The sequence below is a fragment of the Theropithecus gelada genome, chromosome 17, assembly GCF_003255815.1.
Source record: "Theropithecus gelada isolate Dixy chromosome 17, Tgel_1.0, whole genome shotgun sequence".
Classification (NCBI taxonomy): domain Eukaryota; kingdom Metazoa; phylum Chordata; class Mammalia; order Primates; family Cercopithecidae; genus Theropithecus; species Theropithecus gelada.
The window spans coordinates 23,021,770-23,035,423 of record NC_037685.1 but is presented as its reverse complement, the minus strand read 5'-3'; the positions used below and the strand labels follow the sequence as shown (position 1 = coordinate 23,035,423).

The 13,654-nt window shown below is 34.7% G+C and overlaps 1 pseudogene; it reads right to left on the bottom strand.

Annotated features, from left to right (window-relative positions):
• Window positions 1-12,181: 12,181 nt before the first annotated feature.
• Window positions 12,182-12,645, bottom strand: LOC112611084 (annotated as a pseudogene).
• Window positions 12,646-13,654: the final 1,009 nt, after the last annotated feature.

The window sequence follows — 13,654 nt, the reverse complement described above, 5'->3', positions numbered from 1 at the left end:
TAATTGAAAACTGTATATCTATTTTTTAAACCTGAGGGACTGAGGAGATTAGATGTATTGGACATTTAAAATGTTAAGTGAATGTATCTGTATTCATCCACATAGTGATTTCCCTTAGTAACATAAGAAATTGTACTTATACTTTAAAGTGGCTTTTGAAAGTAGAAGGAAACTACGTTAGATTTTAATTGAAATTGATACAGACAAGAGGCCAGGAAATACTGGGTAGAAGAGGGTAGGATCCCTGGTGAGTTCTCCGCTCTCAAGCTGGGGCCCGCAGCCCTAAATGAGAGCTTCTCATACCTGTTTTCCCACCCAAATATTGCTTTTGGCCTGCCCTGCTCCTCTATCTTGTGCCCATATAAACCCCAGACCTCAGCTGGCAGAGGGCCAAGAGGCTGAATGTCAATAGGAGAAGAGGCAACTGAGTGTCGGAGACTGTGGATAGACTTGGCTTAATTTCAGATGGCATGACTTTGGAGAGGAGCCAACTGGAGATGGCTTGGCTTCAGGGGATGATTATCTTCCCATTTCATCCCCTTTCCAGCTCCCCATCCAAGTGAGAGCCACCTTCATCACTCAATAAAACCTCCACATTCCTCATCCCTCAAGTCCATGTGATTTGATTCTTCGTGGATGTCAGACAAGGACCAGGGTACCAAGAGGGCAGGGTGTAAAAGGCTGTCACCCAACTCACCACTAAGCTGGTTAACACTTAGTCATTTGCACATGGCAACTGCTAAAAGAGCATTAGTTGTAGCACACCCCTAGACACTACCATGGGGCCAGAGCCCAAAAGCCCTTGCCCCAGCCCTGGCACTCACTTGTCTGTGTGCTCTCCCTCCTGCAAAGGGTTTGAGTATGGTGGTGGAGTAAGCTGTTCACATCCCTGTCGCAAATCTAGCAAAGGGGTTCAGGGAACTCTCCCATCTCAAAATGGCACACAATTATCTCATGGAGAACATTCTGAGAAGAAAGTGATGAGATTCCTGTAGACTTCAAAAGCTATGAAAAAATATGCATCCATATGCAAAGTCAAAATTTCATGTTAATGTGAATTTCTTCATGTGGCCCACTACATGAAAGGTATCCTGTTCATAAAAGTCTTCACTATTTGTTCAACAAATAACTGTTGTTTTCTGTACTTGTGATTGCTTACTGTCTGACATAAGTGAAATTTTAAAGTAGCAATTATATTTGAATTATGTTTGCACTCTTGAAAAAATCATGAACGAAAATTTCTATTTATCTCAAGTTTTTTTTTTGATGTTATAACTATAGTTATTTTTAACAGAAACCCACTTTGTACTAAAATCTCAAGACAGTGATGTACCAACTGAGATTATTTAGCTTGGGGTGAAAAGAGTGAGACCTGCTTAAACAGATCGGCTATAGAATATAATTACATGTCCATGTTTGTTATTGATAATTAAAATTTTAACTGGAGATTAAAAAATGACAATTGGCTTGAAACATACATAAAAGTTTTGTACTTGGGCTGATAAAGGAATACATTTACTTGTCACCACATATTTGACTTTAGAAAACATCAAACATGGTATTACAGTATTAGGGAGACTTTTCAAAAATAGCTCCATAGAAGACTTTTGCTATATTTCTTTTAAAAATACAGTACCCTAAATAACTTGTCAATGTGTTTTCCTGGCTTAAATCTTTATTCTGTTTTAGAAAAATAATTCCAAACAGAATCTTCTCATTCCGTCTGACAATAGGTGTGTGTGTGTATGTGTGTGTGTGTGTGTGTGTGTAAAACTTTAGGATATTACTAATACTGTATTGCAAAAAAAAAAAAAAGAAATTAAAATTCCATATCCAATTGTTATAAAAAGTATCAATGCTCACTTAGATCTTGATTTTCCTAAATATTTTATTATCCTTTTTAAGTGGAAATGTGCTAGAAAATCATTCATTTCCGTGATTAGTCTAATTTCACTTATATTTATATACAACAACATACAGGAAAATACGTGCATGGCTTTTATCTGTTTGAAAATGGTTAATTTTTCTAACATCCATGTATGTCCAATTCTGAAATGACAGCTTCTCTTCTTGACCCTCAACTATGATGTAGCTCATTACATTAGCACCAAGAAAGCAGGCCATAAATTTCCACAGTGTGTTCAGGCACGTCTGTAGGCTTGACATTGCCTTCCTCATAGAATATCCATCATTCCAGAAATGTCCTGGGTGCCGAAGGGACAGACTGCAAAGAAATTACATTCCCAAAATAGCGTCACAGAATTTCTCACTGTTAAAATCAGTAGATGATACTGTTGTAATCAGTTGGATTTCTGCCTCATCATTAAACTCAAGTAGTTTCCTGCTTATGTCAGAAAGGATTTCATGCTTTAAAAACTGTGGAGAGTTTACTATGTTTACTTAGTTTATGAAAATGGGAGAAAAGGAAGAGCAGAGTAAAATTAATAGAAAATCTAAAACATGAACGGAAATATTTTTTACTTCATGCATTTTAGGAAATAATAAACTTTAATGAACTAAACGTAAGCAAGCACTTTCAGGACTGAAAATATATTATTTCTAAAGAATATGCTTGGAGTGAAGAACAGTCAGGACATTTTTTGTTGCAATACTTATACCAGAGCTTCTAACAGAGCTACAGATAATGTTTAAGGCATAGAGGGGAAAGAACATATTGAAAGGTACAAATTAACATGTTTTTTTCTGGCCTAAGAATGTTAAGTTCTCTGAGGAAATGAATGGGAAATAGAAACTATTTAAATGTAGAGCCTATTTAGAATATTAATGAAGGATGGAAATAATATTCTGTCACACATTCATCGATTTCAGCCAGCATCAATACAGTCTTATTGTTGGGGACGTAAAATGAACATGATATCTTGGAATTTCAGATCCTATATGTTTTTGGGGAGTTGGGGGGAAATGCAGAACAAAAAATGGACTGGAAAATCTGTCTCTTAATATTCAATTTACTGATTTTCTTAAAACAAGAAACACAACTGTTTGGGTAGATATCAGATACTTTTAAAACCCCTGATTCAATATTTTTTAAGTAATTAAAACATCATGCTACTCTTTCTGTAATTAAGATAGAAAAAAATTAATGTATTTCTTCAATTGATGATAACTGTATTATACAACATTAAGTGTTATATTCATATTTCAAAAAATGTGACCCTAAAAAATCAGATGCTAACATAAAGGAAAAGGTAAACCAATTCCTGTGGATTAGCAGTTCTGGTAGCCAGAATAGTAGACCCTTGCAAATGTGCAATATTCTTGCCCTGAAAATTTGTGAATGTTACCCAGTGTGGTAAAAGGAGTTTTGCTGACATAATTAATGTCATAGACCTTAAAATAGGGAAAGATGACCTGAATTATCCAGGTGCTGTTGATCTAATCACTGAATCTAATCTAATCTAGCCTCTAAATGCAGAGAATTTTGGGAGGCTGAGGTGGGTGGATCATGAGGTCAGGAGTTCAAGGCCAGCCTGGCCAAGATGGTGAAACCCCGTCTCTACTAAAAATACAAAAATTAGCCTGGCACGGTAGCAGGCACCTGTAATCCCAGCCACTCAGGAGGCTGAGGCAGGAGAATTGCTTGAACCCAGTGGGGAGTGGCGGAGGTTTCAGTGAGCCGAGATCATGCCACTGCACTCCAACCTGGGTGACAGAGTGAGACTCCATCTCAAAAAATAAAACAAACAAACAAAAACAAAAGCAGAGAATTTTCTACAGCTAGTTAAAGAACAAGATGGCATAGAGAGGCAGCAAAAGGGAAACTGGAGAGATTCAAAGTCTGAGAGGGAATCCACTTGCTGTTGCTGGAGACCACGGGTGAGAAGGGCCATTAAGAAGAATGTCACAAGCACCTAAAAGCATGAGAAGAAAAACACCCAAACTCTAGGAGGGAAGATTAACCCCCACAGCTGAGAGGCAGAAAAGAAATGAGAACCTCAGTTACAGGAACTGAATTCTTCCAACCAAGCAGAATGTATGTGGAAACTGGTTAATTCCCCAGAGCCTCCAGAAAGGGTGAGCAAAGCTTCACTGACACTGATTTTGGCTCTCTGAGACCCAGTGCAAAAAACTAGCAGAGTTTCATCCCTATTTCTGACCTACAGAAGTTAGATAATAAATGTGTGTTGTTTTAGGCCAAAAACAAACAAACAAACAAAACACCTGTGGTAATATGTTAAAGTGGTATAGAAATCACTCCCACAGAATTACTTCCTCTTAAGGCGTGAAAGTTAAATTAAAGATAAGTATATTCACAAACATATGTCATTAAATTAATTTGTAATCCAAACATGCATACAATATGTTTTTATATCCTTCTAGATGTGCAATTGGGGTAATATACAATATTTAAAACTGCATATCAGAAAACAGTAATGCTGCCTAGTGTTCACTTTGTTGTGTGGATCCATTCAAAGTGCCTAATGTAGAAAACTTAAAAGTAGAGTCAGATTTTATTAGAAATTGTTCCCTCCGGGACAAGCTCATATACAAATCTACTTGAAGTTGGTGCTATTAGCAGTGGAGCTCCTCAATTGACCTGACTTTTGTAAAAATTTAATTTTCTTGCCTCTTTCCAGCTGGAGATTTTAGCAATAATAAAGCAGCAAAAACTTACAGAAAAGCTATATAATGAATGTTTGACATCAGCTATGATTGCAAACGTATCCTCTTGTATAGGTAAACATATTCACTTGGGACAACTCAAATTCATTTAGGGCAATGTCTGTGACAACAGAAAATACAAACCATTATTAAAATTTCTGATTCTGTGTTATCCTGGGCAACATAATGAAATCCCATCTCTTAAAAAAAAATTAGCTGTATGTGGTGTCATATGACTATAGCCCCAGCTACTCAAGAGTCTGAGATGGGAGGATGGCTTGAGCCTGGGAGGTTGAGGCTGCAGTGACCTGTGATTGTGTCACTGCACTCTAGGTAACAGAGTGAGACCCTCCCTCAAAAAACAAAACAAAACCAAAAAAATGATGATTCTATTTCTGGAGAACTCCCTGGTCATTCACTGCTCATTATTTATTTAGATATCTTTTCTCTGCCCAAATGGTAGATAAATCCTATTTTAAAAACTCTGATAGTATTTCCACATAAATGCAAGTGAGTGTCTTGATGGAAATATAATAGATATTGATAGATTTTTATAGCATCATTGTATATTGCATATCATAAAATATAATTTGCAATTTAAAATTGAAAAATTAACAGAGGGGCAAATATTAGGGGCAAATAACCAAAATAAAGCATGTTTCAGTTTAGGATTAATGCTGTTATTTTAATTGTTAAGGAGAAGAATGCAGACGTTTTCTGTGCGTCATCAATATCTAAAACACTCAATCAACTATTATCTAAGTCTTTATGGAGTGCTCAAAATATAATAAGTAATTTAGAGTGTTCTGCCTTCTACATGTAAGATTTAAAAGAAACACTCCTTTGTTAGGCTATATTTGAGTTTATTTTTCAATATATTGAATTATATTCTAAGCAGCAATTGGTAAGTAGGAAAAGAAAATATTGTTTTAAAGTACTCTTTACTCATTTAAATGCCCAAACAAGAATTAATAAACTGCTACCATTTCTGGATATATATAAAAGCAGAAATCTTTCTCTATCTGCCTCATTGCTTATCACAAGTGTCTTGCTTTTTTGTGTTTTAGAATATTGCTAAGAGCATACAATCTTGCCATTGCAATTTCACACTAATTTTTTTCCATGTTCCCTATCTAGTTTCCTAGATTCCAAGGTCATGTCCTGGTACTCACTTTAGGCACTTATGGAACAGTAAACTGAAGTTAAATGTGTGTGTGTGTGTGTGTGTGTGTGTCTGTGTGTGTATGAATCTAAATTCCTTCTTTGACAATGTCAACAAAATAGCATATATAGTATTTTGAACTGGCAATTTTAAATATGAATGCATCTTTACCTGAAAGTAATGGGAGACAAGGACACAGTCAACTAAACAAAATATCTAAAGATTTAAAATGCAAAATATTTCTAAAAATACTATAAATAAAAAATAGTTTTCATGACCTGAAACAGTAAAATAAGAATGCTGCAAATTTTAGAGAATGCCCAATTATCTAGATGATTGCAATAATGTGACTATGTTAGCCCTTCTATGCATTATAGCTATAGCATTCTCATGGCCTGAAACAAAGTAATGAACCCCATATTTATTCATCCAAAATGTTACCTAAGTCTTGAATAGACTCTGAATCACTGAATTTGTAAAATGAAAAAAAAATCAAAATAATAATAATAATGATAATAAAACATTTTTCTAACACACACAAAAAAATAATAATAATGATAATAAAACATTTTTCTAACTCAATTTTGATGAGAAAATAATCAAAAGATAATGTTTAATTATAATCCCAGTATAGAAAACAAATAAGATGTCAGAAGTATTTTAAAGGCAAAAAGAGGTCAGGAAAGCCAACACATACCTGTCCTAAGTGATTTAATTGTTAAAATATGAATTAAGAGAAAAATAATTTGAAACTGTTGAAAATATGTCAATTACTAGATAAATTCTTTAAACTTTAGGAAGTATAGTATCTATCAAAATGATTATATTTCAAATAAAGCAAGTGATGAGACAATTACAGATATGTTGAGTACTAAACAAAATTTAATTCAGATATCTTAGTCCTAAGAATGATTAACTTATATTTATAAATATTAAATTTCAACACTTTGTATAGCTCAGCTCACATTTCTTAATTTCTCCTTGTATAATAGTGATGCCATGAAAAATATAGAAATACTTTAAAAATTACTTTTTACTAAAAATCACAAAAAAACAGAATAAAGAAAATTTGTCTATTAAAATATTTGCTGTTATGGCTTGTTTATACATACATGGCCTCTGTGTTGGTTGGTTTTATGTGTCAAATTGACAAGTGTTAGTTCTTAACTATTTAATCAAACACTAACCTAGGTGTTGCTATGAAGGTACATGTGGTTAACATCTATAATAAGTTAACTTTAAGTATAGGAGATAGCTCTCAATAATATGGGTGAGGATTACTTAATCATTTGATAGGCCTTAAGAGCAAAAACAGGGATGTTCCTGAGAAGAAGAAGAAATCTGCCTCAAGACCAGAACATCAACTACTGCTTGATTTTCCCGCCGTCCAGCCTGCAAATTGCAAACAAATTTCAGACTTGCCAGTCTTCGGAATAATGTGAGCAAATTCACTGAAATAAATCTCTTCATATATAGGTAGACATAGATAGCTAGGTAATGATATGTAGATAGATACATGACAGATGATAGATAGATAGATAGATAGATAGATAGATAGATAGATAGATAGATAGATAGATAGAGATATTTTATTGGTTTTATTTTTCTGGGGAAATCTGATTGCTACAGCCTCACAGAAAAAATGTGAATATTAGAGGCATTCAAAAAGTACTCCTTTTAACACTTATTTTAACAACTAGAATTTATAAAAACTCTCTTCCCATATTCAGATTTTTATGTTTTTTCTACTGCTTTATACCTCCAGTCTCTGATATAACGAATATTACTCTAACTGAAGACTTTCTCATAAGCTCCAGTTTTCATGGAGAGAAATTAAATGGGAAGATCACTAGAAGTAGAGCTGCAGTTTTAAACAAAATTTAAAGTAAATTAGTAAAGCTTTCAATAAAGTTAATCAAGATAACATGTCCATACCCAGAGAGAAAGAAACCCATCACATGTAATACTCAATGCTTAAAATAGTAATTTTTCTATTATTTGAAATAACTTTTTTACTCTTTGAATATTATAGTGAATGTCTTTTATTCTTCTATTTTTTCTTTCATCTTTTGCCCTCTTCTAAAAACAGATAACATTGAAAGATGAGAACAGTGGATTATTGTCAGGGATTTAAAATGAATTAGTTAACAGCAAATACTTGTCAGTTGATACATGAGGCTATAGTAATAAAACATTCCTTTTGATGCTTTGTGATTCATGTGAATCTATATGCCACATAATTAGGAACCCAAGTGAACAGCAGCTAAAATTGTCAATTTCAAGAAATTCCCAGAGTTTTCAAAGACACTTTGGAAAAAAAAAAATGGGTCAAATATGTATAGCACATAAAAATCAATGTTCAAATTTATGTGGTATACTTTGTTTATTTCTATAAGTACATAAACTTATTTTGAGGTCACATTAAAAATTAAGTTTAGGAATTAATTTAGAGAAAGGTAATTTAGTTGGGTTAGAAATCCAAGTAAGTGGCCAGCATGTCAAGTGTGAAGCCACAAAATAAGTTAGTCACTAGTTTATATAAATTTTGGTTTTAAGTAATTAATAATTTTAGAGGTGAGTTACAAAAATTTTAATGCAGGAATATTTTAATAACTAAAGCATAATTAATCCATCAACTAGGAGGAAATTTTCTCAAGATTTTCTATTTCTAGAAGTAAAAATTAATTTACAGCAGCCTATATTTTTAACTTTTTCTGAGGAACCACTTCCACATATTGGCACATATTTTGCACTTATTTACCCTTTACCCTATTGCATGGTAGAATATGACTTTCACAAAAACTTCATATTAGCAAATATAAATTAAATGATATTATTTATATGCAAATAAACAATCATGGTTTAGAAAATTAAAATCGTAAAGACAAAAGCCAACTTTTTTCTGATAAAATCTGAATTAAAAAGAAAATTTAATTTGTATTTTCTTTAGGTAACGCCATATTCTTTAAGAAATTAAAAATCAAATTCCCATATGACCTGACAATCGTTCTTCTAGATATATACCCAAAGGAGATAAAATCACCAACTTGTAAAAATACCTGCACTCCCATGTTCATTGTAGCATTGTTTACAATAGCCAAATATAGAAATAACATAAATGTCCACCTATAAATGAATGAATAAAGAAAATGTGAGCCGGGCACGGTGGCTCAAGCCTGTAATCCCAGCACTTTGGGAGGCTGAGACGGGTGGATCACGAGGTCAGGAGATCGAGAACATCCTGGCTAACACGGTGAAACCCCGTCTCTAATAAAAAATACAAAAAACTAGCCAGGCGAGGTGGCGGGCGCCTGTAGTCCCAGCTACTCGGGAGGCTGAGGCAGGAGAATGGCGTGAACCCGGGAGGCGGAGCTTGCAGTGAGCTGAGATCCGGCCACTGCACTCCAGCCTGGGCGACAGAGCCAGACTCGGTCTCAAAAAAAAAAAAAAAGAAAATGTGGTATGTGTGTGTGTATATATATACACACAATGGAATAACTATTCAGCCTTTAAAAAGAAGACCCTACATTTGCCACAAAATGGATAGACCTGGAGGACATTATGCTAAGTAAAATAAGCGAGAAAAAATATATTGCACAATCTCACTAATATGTAAAATAAGAACAAAAAAAGCTCAACTACACAGAGATACAGAATGAAATGAGAGAGAAGGGGCAAATGTAGGTCAAAGGATAAAAAAATAACAGATATATAGGATGAAAAAGTTTAGATATCTAATGCACGACTTAAGGACTAATGTTGATTTCAGTTAACAGATCAACGAGTTCATGAAAGCTGGGCAGTCAAGAAGGACTCAACATCACCAGAAGCTCCAGGAGAACGGGTCCTTTCACGAATATTCCTAAATTTTTAGTTATGAATTGGGAAGTGGAAGGTAATGGAGACTGTAGCACAGATAAAAGAAGCCACTAATTGAGTTTTGTAAATCCCAAGCCACTGATGGCAACCCTTACTTTCCCTTCCTCTCACATTACAGAGGGGAGAATATGGAAGTTGTCAGAATAGTTTTGGTTCTGACATGCTTTGTTACATCTGACATGTAAACAAAGATTAAATGTTCCCAGCATCAGCACCATGACTGGGTTATAGCCATGATTGTAGTAACATGGCTGAGATGGGCTCTGTGGGAAAATTCAAGGTCATTCCCCTTCCAGCCAAGGTCTCCCTCACTAATCAGCATCCAAATCCACAGAAAACCCTAATAAGGTTTTCAGAGAAGGGTACAATTATGGGTTTGATGGCAGAAAGTTGAGTGGGTTGTCATCTGGTGTTTTTAAAAATTGCCTCTGAGGAAAGGGATGGAACAGATGGAAAGAAAAAAAGATGCTCAAATTAAAAGTTAAGAGATTAGAGGAGTTAGTGCAGGGCAAGGCTGGTATCCCAAATGTAATCCGAGACATAAAAACATGATCAGTTTTCATTGCTTATGGACTTCCCTTGGTCCACTATTTACTGTATCATTAATAACAATTATTTCAACCCAGACAGGCGGTTTTGCTAGATGAATGGAGTGGAAGAGCAGAAGGGCAAATTATTTGAGTATGTTAGCAACCTGAGTCATTTAAGTGGTAATTATTAGAAAAAGGAGGGAGAATAAGAAAAGAGATGCAGAGAGTGAGACAGATTAGGGAACAAAAGAACAAAGTAAAAGTGAGATGAAAGAACAAACATGTTAGAGCTATATGGAGTCGCAATGGTGGGAAATTGTGATCAAATAGTATAAAACCCCAATCGATTATCTGAGAGATAAAAGATTTCCAGAGAATGTGGAGTTCTATTGATGTCAGTCCAAGTATTTGAGGTAAACTTGAGGGGGGTTTTCCTGTCACTTATCCCAGAGATTATCTTCAGTTGGTCTTCCCTTACATTATCCCCTTCTTCCCATATTGCTCCCCAGCTCTCATCTGCAGTGAACACTTCACATTCATCTTACCCCTCTATGGAATAGCATATAGAGTGAACAGTTTATGGTTCCGTTACCAGTGAATTCTGCTAAAAGGATGTCTAAATTCTATGAAAAGCAAATTTAGTATCAAAATAATTCCAGTGCTTCCTATGTTGACCATCTTAGGTAGTGTTGCATAATAATAGAAGCTTTATATTTCTACTTAATGAAACCATAAATGGTGGAACTACTGAGTGATTGAAATTTAGTAGTGAGAAAAATGTTGGTTTTCCTTACATTATGTTATCTATGGCTATGCTTTTATGATACAGCCCATACAACCATTAAGGCCTCTAAGAAATTTGAGGTTTCAGAATAATATAGCTCAGAATTGGCAAGTAAACAATACAAATGATGCCTAATTGGTAACTGCACTTTTTTCCAGCTGTAGGAAGAATTAACTGAAGAAGTCTTCTTGACATACTGTCTCAGTCATTATCATTTCGTCAACATTTGTACTTCAGCAGCATGCTATTTGTTATCTCTCTCTAGCCTTTTCCTTAGGAAGCCCAAAAGGATTCTGAATAATTATCTTTGGCTCTAGTACCACAAGCAAACGTTCAGAGATAAATTACATCCTAAGAGACAGGGAGGATCTGGTTTTACAACGCTCCCAAGCACGCTGGGCTTTCTGAAACCCAATGAATCCAAGACAGATGTCCTCAGAGACTTATGAAAGCAAAGGTGAGCACAGGCTTTCATCTTTTCCACAAAGTTTTCTGTTGGGTCTTTGTGAATCTGGAATTCACATTGTTAAAAGTGCATCGATTCTTCTTTCCATCATGACTGTCTGGCTGTGCTTTCTTGCCTCATATTTGATGTAAAACAAAGAGAGGTTTAGTGTACCTTGTTAGGCTATTTATCTTAAAAATATGAAACCATTCTACAAATGTCATAAAAATTCCTAACATCGTACAGTTTGTTATATTCTTTAAAAATACATTGATTCAGTATTATCCTTGTATGTCCATTCCAACATGTAAAATTGAGGAATTTTTAATTCACAAAGGGAAAAACCAGCTTCATATTTGGCCTATCAAAATTGTCAAATTTTGCAAGGATATTTAAATTCAATATAGTTTACATTATTAATAATTTTTTGTAATATTAGTTATATTGGAAGTAGATTTTCAGATAATTTTTTTTAATGACAGTAAAATTCTATCCATTTCCCATTTTAGGGCACTATATGTATTCTATTTGGTGATTCTCACATGTGACATAGGTGTGACACTAATTCAGCTAGTGCGATAGCTCATGAAATTTCAAATGTATAACAATTATTTGACATATTGAAGCAGAAATAATATTTTAAGCATATATTATATGTGAAAATGAGACAAATATTAAGTGATAATTTTTATTTCACAGGGAACACCTTCACCTTTTTTTTTTTTTTTTTAGTTCATGTCTTTTGTTAACTCATACAGTTACTTGTCTTCTGGCTTGTTGAAGCAATAAGTCAGACGTTTGCCACAATAATGTCTGTCAAAGTGGCTTGCCACAAACACCCCAGCACCACATTCATCAGACGGGCACTCTTGATGAAGGCGACTAATTTTGCCATTCTCATCCACCTGATAATATTTCAGGACAGCCAGCTTAACCTTCTTTCTCTTGTGCTTATTCTTCTTGGGAGTGATGTAAGACTTCTTCTTCCTTTTCTTAGCACCACGAAGTCTTAACACAAGATGAAGAGTAGACTCCTTTTGAATATTATAGTCAGACAAAGTCCATGCATCTTCCACTTGCTTGCCAGCAAAGATCCCTCTTTGCTGAGCAGGAGGAATTCCTTCCTTATCCTGGATCTCGGCCTTTACATTTTCTATCGTATCCGAGGGTTCAACATCAAGGGTGATGGTCTTCCCGTAAGGGTTTTCATGAAAATCTGCATTTTGGTGGCAGCTCCACCTGAGGTTGGGGAAAAGGAAGAGACGGGTTAGGTCAGGGATGACAAGAGAATGCGGCATAGGGCGCTGGCCCCAGAGCAGCCAAAGAGCAGACACTCATCCCACATTTTCTTTTAAATATGTTTTGCCAGACATGTTGACTTTATTAAAATATAGGCTATATGTAATTAAAATCATAACTAGTTTTCGCTTATGATGGTTGGCATCGTGAGTACGGCAGTCTTGAGAAGACTATTCAATGGTGTTTAACCACACTGTCTTCATTTAAAAATGTAAAAATATCATTAGGAAAATAATACTGTTATGACTGTAGTTTGGATCAAGAAAAATAAACCGGGAAAACTACATTGGAAACTGTTATTCTGTAAACCGTGAAAAGTTATTATGACAATTGTATGTCACATTCTAGCTCCAAGTTTCCTAAAAGACTGTCAGATTTTGTATTTTGTTCTCTTATTTGTTTTTATTGCCATGTTGTATAAGCAATTGCATGGGTGGCAGAAGTCAGCAGCATATATCGACAGTTTCTTTCCAGTGAGATTTCTAATGAATTCTTTTCCCCAAGACCTATTTAAGAGGCAAAGTAACAAGCACTTGAATCTGTTACTTTTAATCAAATGTGTTATAAAAGTTGCAAATATGAATGCAACATTTTATGTTTTTATCATGATGTAAATTCGAGATTAAATAGTATATTGTTATTGTTCTCTATGAACATATTATAGGAAGAATTTATGAAAACAGCACAGTCTTGTAAAAATCATTTTGAAAATATTTTATCTTTTAAATTTCATTGGAATAAAATAAGAGTTTTAGTCTATTTTCACTCTCCTATCCACTCTGGCTTCAATTTCTAAAAGGTAAAATGAACCAACTAGATTTTACCACTTCTGCCTCTGCAGGTTAGTCAACTCTCTGTTGTTTTCTTTGTTCCCACCTTCTACCCTCCACCTGCTACCCTACAAAGAGCACATCATGGCAGGTTTCATGAGC